Source organism: Idiotropiscis lumnitzeri, unplaced genomic scaffold (assembly GCF_059441095.1).
Source record: "Idiotropiscis lumnitzeri isolate Australia: NSW breed Sydney's pygmy pipehorse unplaced genomic scaffold, RoL_Ilum_1.0 HiC_scaffold_138, whole genome shotgun sequence".
Taxonomy (NCBI): domain Eukaryota; kingdom Metazoa; phylum Chordata; class Actinopteri; order Syngnathiformes; family Syngnathidae; genus Idiotropiscis; species Idiotropiscis lumnitzeri.
Window position 1 is genome coordinate 346,933 of NW_028283676.1, and position 8,287 is coordinate 355,219.

An 8,287-nucleotide genomic window follows, 5' to 3' on the forward strand; every position below is an offset into this window, starting at 1 on the left:
TTTTAATGTATTATTGAGCAAATGACACAATATGTCAGTAGTGATTACCACAGAAGTCATGTCAAAATAGTGCAAATTCTGAGGTCGACTTCAAATCAGACAGGCGGAGACGAGCGCCAGAGAAGAGATGAGAATCAGAAGAGATGTTGAAGAAGCTAATAACAAAAAAAACAAAAAAACACATCAAATCTCCATGTAGTAGCAACGGGGATGGCTCATGGGGTCAGGAGAAGTGAGCGGGAGATGGGGAGTATGAGGTGCCGTTGGGGACAAAAGTCAGGAATCGCTTCACACTTCTGAAATGCACTCTTACACACCAGTGAAATTGTTGTTGCTCATGCATACTTATGAAACGCTATCATACATACGAGTGAAACGCTCTCATACACACTAGTGAAATAGTTGTTGCTCATACACTCGTCAAATGCGCTCATACACATAGGTGAAACATTCTCATACACACCAGTGAAAGGCGCTCAGGCACAATTGTGAAATTATTGTTATTCATAAATACAACTGAAACATGCTCATGCCCATACACGAGTGAAATGCTTTCATACAAACACCCACACTGTTGAAAATGCTGTCATGAACACAAGATCGCACAAATACTAAAATGTAAAAATTAATCATTTATTTAGCAGGGATGCATGGTGGGCGACTTGTTAGCACGATGGTCTCACAATGCAGAGGTCGCGGGATTGATTCCGGCTTTCCTGTTTGGAGTTTGCATGTTTCCCACACGCCTGCGTGGGTTCTCCGGTTTCCTCCCACATTCCAAACACATGCATGGCAGGTTGTTTGGACACCCTAAATTGGTGTGAGTGTGAGCGCGGATGGTTGTTTGTCTTTGTGTGACCTGCGATTGGCTGGCAACCAGTTTAGGGTGTACCCCACCTACTGCCCCAAGATAGCTGGGATAGGCTCCAGCACCCCCCGCAACCCTTGTGAGGAGAAGCCGTACAGATAATGGATGGTGGGATGGCATTCATAATGGACGGCCGCCACGGTGGGCGACTTGTGAGCACGATGGTCTCACAATGCAGAGGTTGTGGGATCGATTCCGGCTCCGGCCTTCCTGTGTAGAGTTTGCATGTTCTCCCAAGCCTGCGTAGTTTTCTCTGAGTTCGCCAGTTTCCTCGCACATTGCAAAAACATGCATCCATTTACTCTGATGCCAATGTTTTCTGTACCTTATGGCAGATTTTTCTCTTTGCCGAAGACTATTAGCACTTGTAGAGCGAGGACCTGTGCCACAGTCGTCAACTGCACCCTAAAATCTGATCATTTTGTATTTTAGACATTACACACTACACAGTTAAAGATGGTCCAAAAAAGAAAAATGGATTAATGTATTTCAACTTACATAATACTCTTTAAAGAGCTGACCAGCTCATTCCCAGAGGTACGTATTGGGGCGTATTGGTCGTCTTTACAGAAGACTCCAGGAGGTAACTCAGGTTTGACCTTCAGCCACAACAGAGTGTTGGGTGTGAGTGCTTCCAAGTCGTTGAGGTCGGAAGATGTCCTTGTGATAGGCCTGCTGTTTATAACTGCTTCAGCCTCACCAAGCAAGGTATATTGACTTTCTTCACCCGAAATTTGTTCTTTTACAGTGACATTCAGGATTTTTCTCACAGACCAAATAAGTCGCTCACAGCTTCCTCCGTGGTGGGAACCTGCTGGGGGATTGCTATGCCACTGAATACCTTTTTGCAGCAAGTGTTTCTCGATTTACTTAGTGTTCCATTCTTTGATTGATTTCTTCATTTCACTGTCAGCTGATCTAAAGTTGGTTCCGTTATCAGAATACATCTCTCTCACTTGTCCTCTTCTGACAAGAAATCTTCGGATTGCGTTGAGACAAGCATCTGTGTCACGTGAAGATGCAATTTCCAGATGTACGGCTCGTACAGCGAGACATGTAAAAATCACGCCGTATCTCTTTACTTGTCCTCTAACCCTACTTACTTAGAATGGACCAAAATAATCAACGCCAATTCTCTTGAAAGGCGGATCGTCAGGTAGCACTCTTCTGATGACTCTAGCAGCTCGAGGTATCCAAAACTGTTGATGCAGATTAGCCATCATGTGGTTCCTTCCAGCGTGAGCTGTAATCTCATGAATGTATCTCAGGACTAGCTTTGTGTTATGTGAATCCTTGGCAAGATGGCTTGCTGTTTTGCTGTTTCAGGCATGGCTGCGTGGCTCAACTGTCCACCAACCCTCATGACACCATCTTGAAGTACTATATTGAACTTGTAAAGTGGGCTACTTTTCTTCACCCTTTTTTGTTTTTCAAATATGGCTAAATCTTTTTTGAAACTTCGCCTTTGACAGTATTTCACAAGTTCTCTTTCTGCTTTATCCAAGTCGTCGCAGGTCAAATACTTTCCTTTGACAGTTCTCTTGAATAAATTCATCTTGCCTTCTTCACCTAATGTGATTAACTCCTTTCTATTTTCCTTTACTCTGTCAGTAAGTCTTTCAGCTTTAGAAACCAGGCTACGGCCTGCTTCAATGCTGTCCAAGACGAATAATGGTTCATCCACTGGCCCAGAGAATCTTTGGGCTACAGTGACTGAATTACATGCACTTGAGTCACTCATTTGACCTCCAGGTCATTAATTGGTAATTTGAAGTGGTTTTTGTGTTTAACTAAATTCCTGGACACTGCCTGATTTTTTTCAGAGCTGTACAACCACTAGAAAGGGTGGTTCCCACAATGTGAGTTTTGCTCAGGTGGCCCAACAATGTCACAAAAACAAGTAGGGGTGTGTGTGTGTGTTTGTATAAGCTACATGTTGGGGACCAACATCGGACAGCACACCCACTGTAGGGGACCAAAATTTTTGTGGGGACCAAAAATCTGGGCCCCACAAAAAAGAGCATTGAATTCAGTGATAAGAAGCTCAGGGGGAGGTCCTGTCAAAGTTTCAGGGCTTCCCAGGAAGGTCACAAAAACAAGACGAGTGTGCTAGAAATGTGTGTGCGGAAAAATTACTCAGGATCGCTGTCTAGTGGTCGGTCCCGGTACTGCACTTACGCACACTTCACACACTCGGCTGGTCTGCGCATGTGCAGGACAGTCTGCTTTATGTCAGGCAGCCACCCTCCCCTCCCCCACAGCCCAACCCGAAAAATTGAGATGTTAGTTAAGTATTTATTCCTATTATTGAGTGAGATTACATATTTTTACTTGGCAGCTGGCACAACAGCTAAGCTTGGAGCACAGTTATTGCAAAATAAAATAAATAAACAGTAACAACAATAACGATTGTTAATATTGTTATACTTTATAGCGTAACCTATTTATACTAATTTTCTGTATGCAATTTCAAGTGCAACTAATATAGTTGTGCATATAGATAGCCACCAAACTCCATACATTAGATAAAAATAAGAGCCACGATGTTAACCAATTAACAGTTCAAGAAAAAAGCAGACATCCAAGAACTTGCTTTGTTACTTTTGCGTGGCCAGAACTACAAACCCCAAAGCAGAGCAAACCCAAAACATCAGAGAAAGTACAATACTTTTGTCAAGGAGTGGTGCTGCTGCTTTGCGATCGCTGCCACCATAGTGAACGCGCTCCCACATTCGTGCACACGCACACATGCCACACACCTGTTTTCCACGTCCTGTCAGTCCACTCCGTCGGTCCGCATTTATTTCGTTGGTCAGCCATCACGGTTGGGTGCGCACTAGATCGCTGTTAAACCATCTTCTACGCCACAGTCCTCGTGTTCAACAAACATTTCTCCCGAATTCGCCTACCATGCACAACTCTCCACTTTCAAACCGAGCGCCGCTGTTACTTCCGGGTTTTTAGCGCCAAGCACTTGACGCTAGCGTGTGACGTCATGGCGAAATACTAGGTTTTAAAATAAAAATTTTCTTTTTTTTGTACAGTCTAAGTGCATGGGGTTATGATAGATCGAATGAGTATACCTTTATGTACTCACTAACATTTATGTTGATCATAAAATGTTGTTTTGATGAAGAAAACTGTTATTTTTTAGAATCAATTGGCTTAGGGCACTTGGGCAAACTACGGCCCGGGGGCCACTTGTGGCCCGTTAAACGTTTCAATCCAGCCCCCCAAACTTGAAAAAAATTAAATGAATAAGCCTTGTTAATGGTTTATTTTCTAAATACTGTGGTTTTTCAAAGACATATATATTGTTGTAATGCTTTTGTTCACTTTCGTTTAAAATTAAATGTATTTTAGGACTCATTGTGCCCCCCCCCTCCCAATCCAAAAGTTTGCCCATCCCTGGCATAGTGGATGGGCCGAGGAGTTTAAAAGGCACACATCATGCATTTTTCAGTCAGTTTTAGCCAGGGCTTGGTATGGGGAAGACCAGCTGGTTTACATGTAATCATTAAATTTTCCCAAGTTTTATTTAAGTTAATTGGACAAAACAAAAAAAACGCAATATTCTTCTGCCAGAGAGTATGTAATATTCTTCTGCCATTTTATTGTAGAGGGCCATTTTGAGCCCCTAACAATATTATTCAACCAAGAGATCATGAGTCGTCGCCCACTTACTTTCTGAAGTCAGCTGGGATGTCACGGCTGTGACCCTCGTGAGGATAAAGTGGTTCAGATGGAAAAGTAGGACTAAGGGCTTTTTCTCAGGTTTCCATGCGCAAATCCATGTATATTAGGTTAATTGGAGACTCTAAATTCTCTACTCATCAAATGACATTCGTGACCCTGATGGATAGATAAAATAGATTATTAATCTGCCATGGGAAGTCCAAGGTGTCTGGTAGAAAGAAATGCATTCATACACTCATTACACAGTCAACCAAGCAAAGACACAAAGCCTAGGGCAGGGGCGGGCAAACTTTTTGATTGGAGGACCACAATGGGTTCTAAAATATGACAGAGGGGCCGGACCAGGAGCAGATGGATGGAGTGTTTTGGAAACCTCACCTCATCTGAGAAAAAAAATACATTTAATTTTAAATGAAAGTGAATAAAAGCATTCCAACAATAATATTTGTCTTTGAAAACCACAGTGTTTAGAAAATAAAACATTAACAAGGTTTATTCATTAAATTTTTTTCAAGTTCGGCGGCCCGGATTAAAACTTAACGGGCCGCATGTGGCCCCCGGGCCGTAGTTTGCCCTCGCCTGGCCTAGGGCATAAACACATACATGTAATATCCAATCCGCTTATTCTCACAAGGATAGCGTGCTGGAGCCTACCCAGCTGTCAACGGACAGTAGGCGGGGCACACCCTGAAGTGGTTGCCAGCCAATCGCAGGGCACGCAAAGACGAACAACCATCTGCGCTCAAACTCACTCACAAATGCAACCTCCACACAGGAAAGCTGGGTCCCGGGATCGAACCCTGCACCTTGGGACTGCGAGCCGGATGTCCTAACCAGTCTTAACTCATTAAATACCAGCCATTTTCACTGGAGCAACCCGCTCAATCCCAGCGTTTTCCTGGGTTTTGACTAATATTGCAAGGCCCACAGAATATAGTATTCTAATGCTATATAGACATGGAGCACACCCGAAGAAAGATGAGACTCTCTTCTTTCAACAGAAAAAAATGTTTGTTCCTATCTTTTTCCATTCTTGAGCAATCGGCATTTGAAAATAGCTAAATTTCATGAAAACTCCAATCCCTGGGGAAAAAACTGAGAAAATGAGCTTTTTGTAAACTGATGCATTTTGACCATAATTTGAATTTTGACACTATTATTTATGGCTTTTATGACACCTCTAACATCTAAATAATGCATGCCTTCTATAAAATAACAAAAAAAAGCACAAAAAATGTTTTTGATAAAATAAATTTATTTGCACATAACACTAAATGACTGAACTGTTGAACTATGTACAAAAATGAAATACATCAGTGTCATACATACTTTTTTTTTGTGTGATATAAAATAAAACAGTTGCCTTGATGCAAGGGCACACAACATAGTTCACACCACATTCTTGTTTCACTCCGTTTGCCTTTGCACAAACAGACCCGACACTTTCGTTGTGGTCTGGCTTTGCTGGTCCGTGGAAAATAGGCGAGCTTGTGTTTGTCCACTGGGGTTTGTGTGAAAATAATTGTCTGGGAAGTGATTGCTGGCATCCGCGATGTGCTGCAGAAGCTCATCCGTGAGAAACAGCTGCAGGAAATCAGCTGGCTCCTCAGACTCCAAATGGGCAGCGGCATTCAGTGGTCCAGGGGTTGCTGTAAAGTCGATTTTCCTCGGTTGCCATCCAGTGTGACGCCATCCGGAACCACTGCTTCCTGATGCACAACCTGTAAATTACAGAAATACAAACAATTGGAAATATATATTTATTGCTGCATTTTATTGCTGGCGTGTGAAGTTTCATATTATAATTTACCTTTCTTTACACCAACAAGACGAGGAGGAACTTTCTTGCCGCGGGATGCACAATCTGTGAATTTTAGAAAGTATGCATGATTACCACACCATTCAGTATTGTTGTTTCCTCGTCGGGGAGGAGATGCGCTCGCGCGTAACTGCACATTTACGCGACATTTTCTGCCCGCAAGATGCATGATATGTACAATAAAAGCATGAGGGCTAAAACCACATGTTCAATGGTAACTTGCGAGCGTTTACTTCCTCGTCGGCGAGGACTTACGCTCGCGTGTAATTGTGCAATAGGCGCCCGGACGAGAAAGTCAGCGAGCAAGCTTGCGTCTAACTGCACATTTACGCGACATTTTCTGCCCGCAAGATGCATGATATGTACAATAAAAGCATGAGGGCTAAAACCACATGTTTAATGGTAACTTGCGAGCGTTTACTTCCTCGTCGGCGAGGACTTACGCTCGCGTGTAATTGTGCAATAGAGGCGGCCGGATGAGGAAGTCAGCGAGCAAGCTCGCGTCTAACTGCACATTTACGCGACATTTTCTGCCCGCAAGATGCATGATATGTACAATAAAAGCATGAGGGGTAAAACCACATGTTCAATGGTAACTTGCGAGCGCTTACCTCCTCGTTCGGGGGGGATCTGGTGAGGACTCTCAGCTGCTTTGGCTATTGTCCGAAGGCAGGCGATGCAGGCCGCAAGGCACGCGCACCCTCTTTAGACGCCGTTTTGTTGTGACGACGACGAAGCGTCATCCTCTCAACCAAAGCGTCTCCATCGCCTTGATGCTTTTAGGAAGCTTTTTTTTTACAAAAAAGCATTCCTCGATCGTCATTTGCTTGGAGGATTTCATTGCTAACGCTACTAATGCGACTGCTGCTAGTGCTGCCGATGCTGCTGCTACCCACGCTGCTCTCCACACTTATAAGTCTACCCCAGGATCCCGCCCCCCCATTTGTACCTCTGGCGCAGATTCAAGGCGGATCTTTTGCACCTCTGCCCCCTGCTGGGTGATTTTTACATGATTCACAATGCGGACAAGGCTGATTCTCAGTCAGAGGTTGCATCAGACCCTTATGTACACTATGACGTAAAAAAGACAGGAAACGTACTTATACGTCTTTGGTAGAGGGCGCCATTGCATTAAAAGACGTCTTTGTACGTCTAAGGGAGTAAATGAGTTGAACAAAGTACAGGGTCCTTCACCTGACTACAGATGATCTTCTGGGGACTTTATTTGGTTTTAATCACTTTTGGGGTCTGTATCTATGCACACTCCCTGGTTTTGCTACCTTCCCGGGTACCACATACACACTGCTTAGTTTCTCTGCCTTCGTGGGTACCACATACATATTGCTTGGTTTCTCTGCCTTCCTGGGTACGACATACACACTGCCTGGTTTTGCTACCTTCCTGGGTACCAGTCACACAAACGTCAGACGACTCAGCACATACCGACTGTCTCAGCACTACACACTTTCACTCCAAGGCAGTGCTGTGAACCAACTTACTGACAAGAGGTAGTATTTAGAATTTTAAAAAGTGCTTGAAAGGTTTTGTTCATGTAAAACCAACAGATTATGACATTATTATTATTATTTAAATCAGTATTAAACAGCATCAGCATAGGTTAAAGATATTATACAGACTATATACGATAAAAAAATACTAAACCACCCTTGCTTTTCCGTCATTTCTTGTATAAGTTAACACACAGATGTATAACATTTGTTTATACAAATATAACGATTAAAAAGTAGCTGATTAGAGTTTTAATTTTGTATTCATTAATCTGTAATAAAAATGGACATATTTTGGTTAATAAAATTAACAAGAAATAAAAGTAAAGGGTGTTCTAATACTTTTTTCAAGATTGTCCTAACATACATTTAATGTTTACAGTATATGTCTTCGGA

At 42.9% G+C, this 8,287-nt stretch overlaps 1 long non-coding RNA gene across 1 annotated transcript; it reads right to left on the reverse strand.

Annotated features, from left to right (window-relative positions):
• Positions 1-6,086: 6,086 nt before the first annotated feature.
• LOC148315084 (uncharacterized) lies at positions 6,087-7,299 on the reverse strand. Its single transcript, XR_015841289.1, has 3 exons — positions 6,995-7,299; positions 6,375-6,428; positions 6,087-6,285 (listed from the first exon to the last, which is right to left on the reverse strand). It is a non-coding gene; the product is annotated as an uncharacterized LOC148315084 (long non-coding RNA).
• Positions 7,300-8,287: the final 988 nt, after the last annotated feature.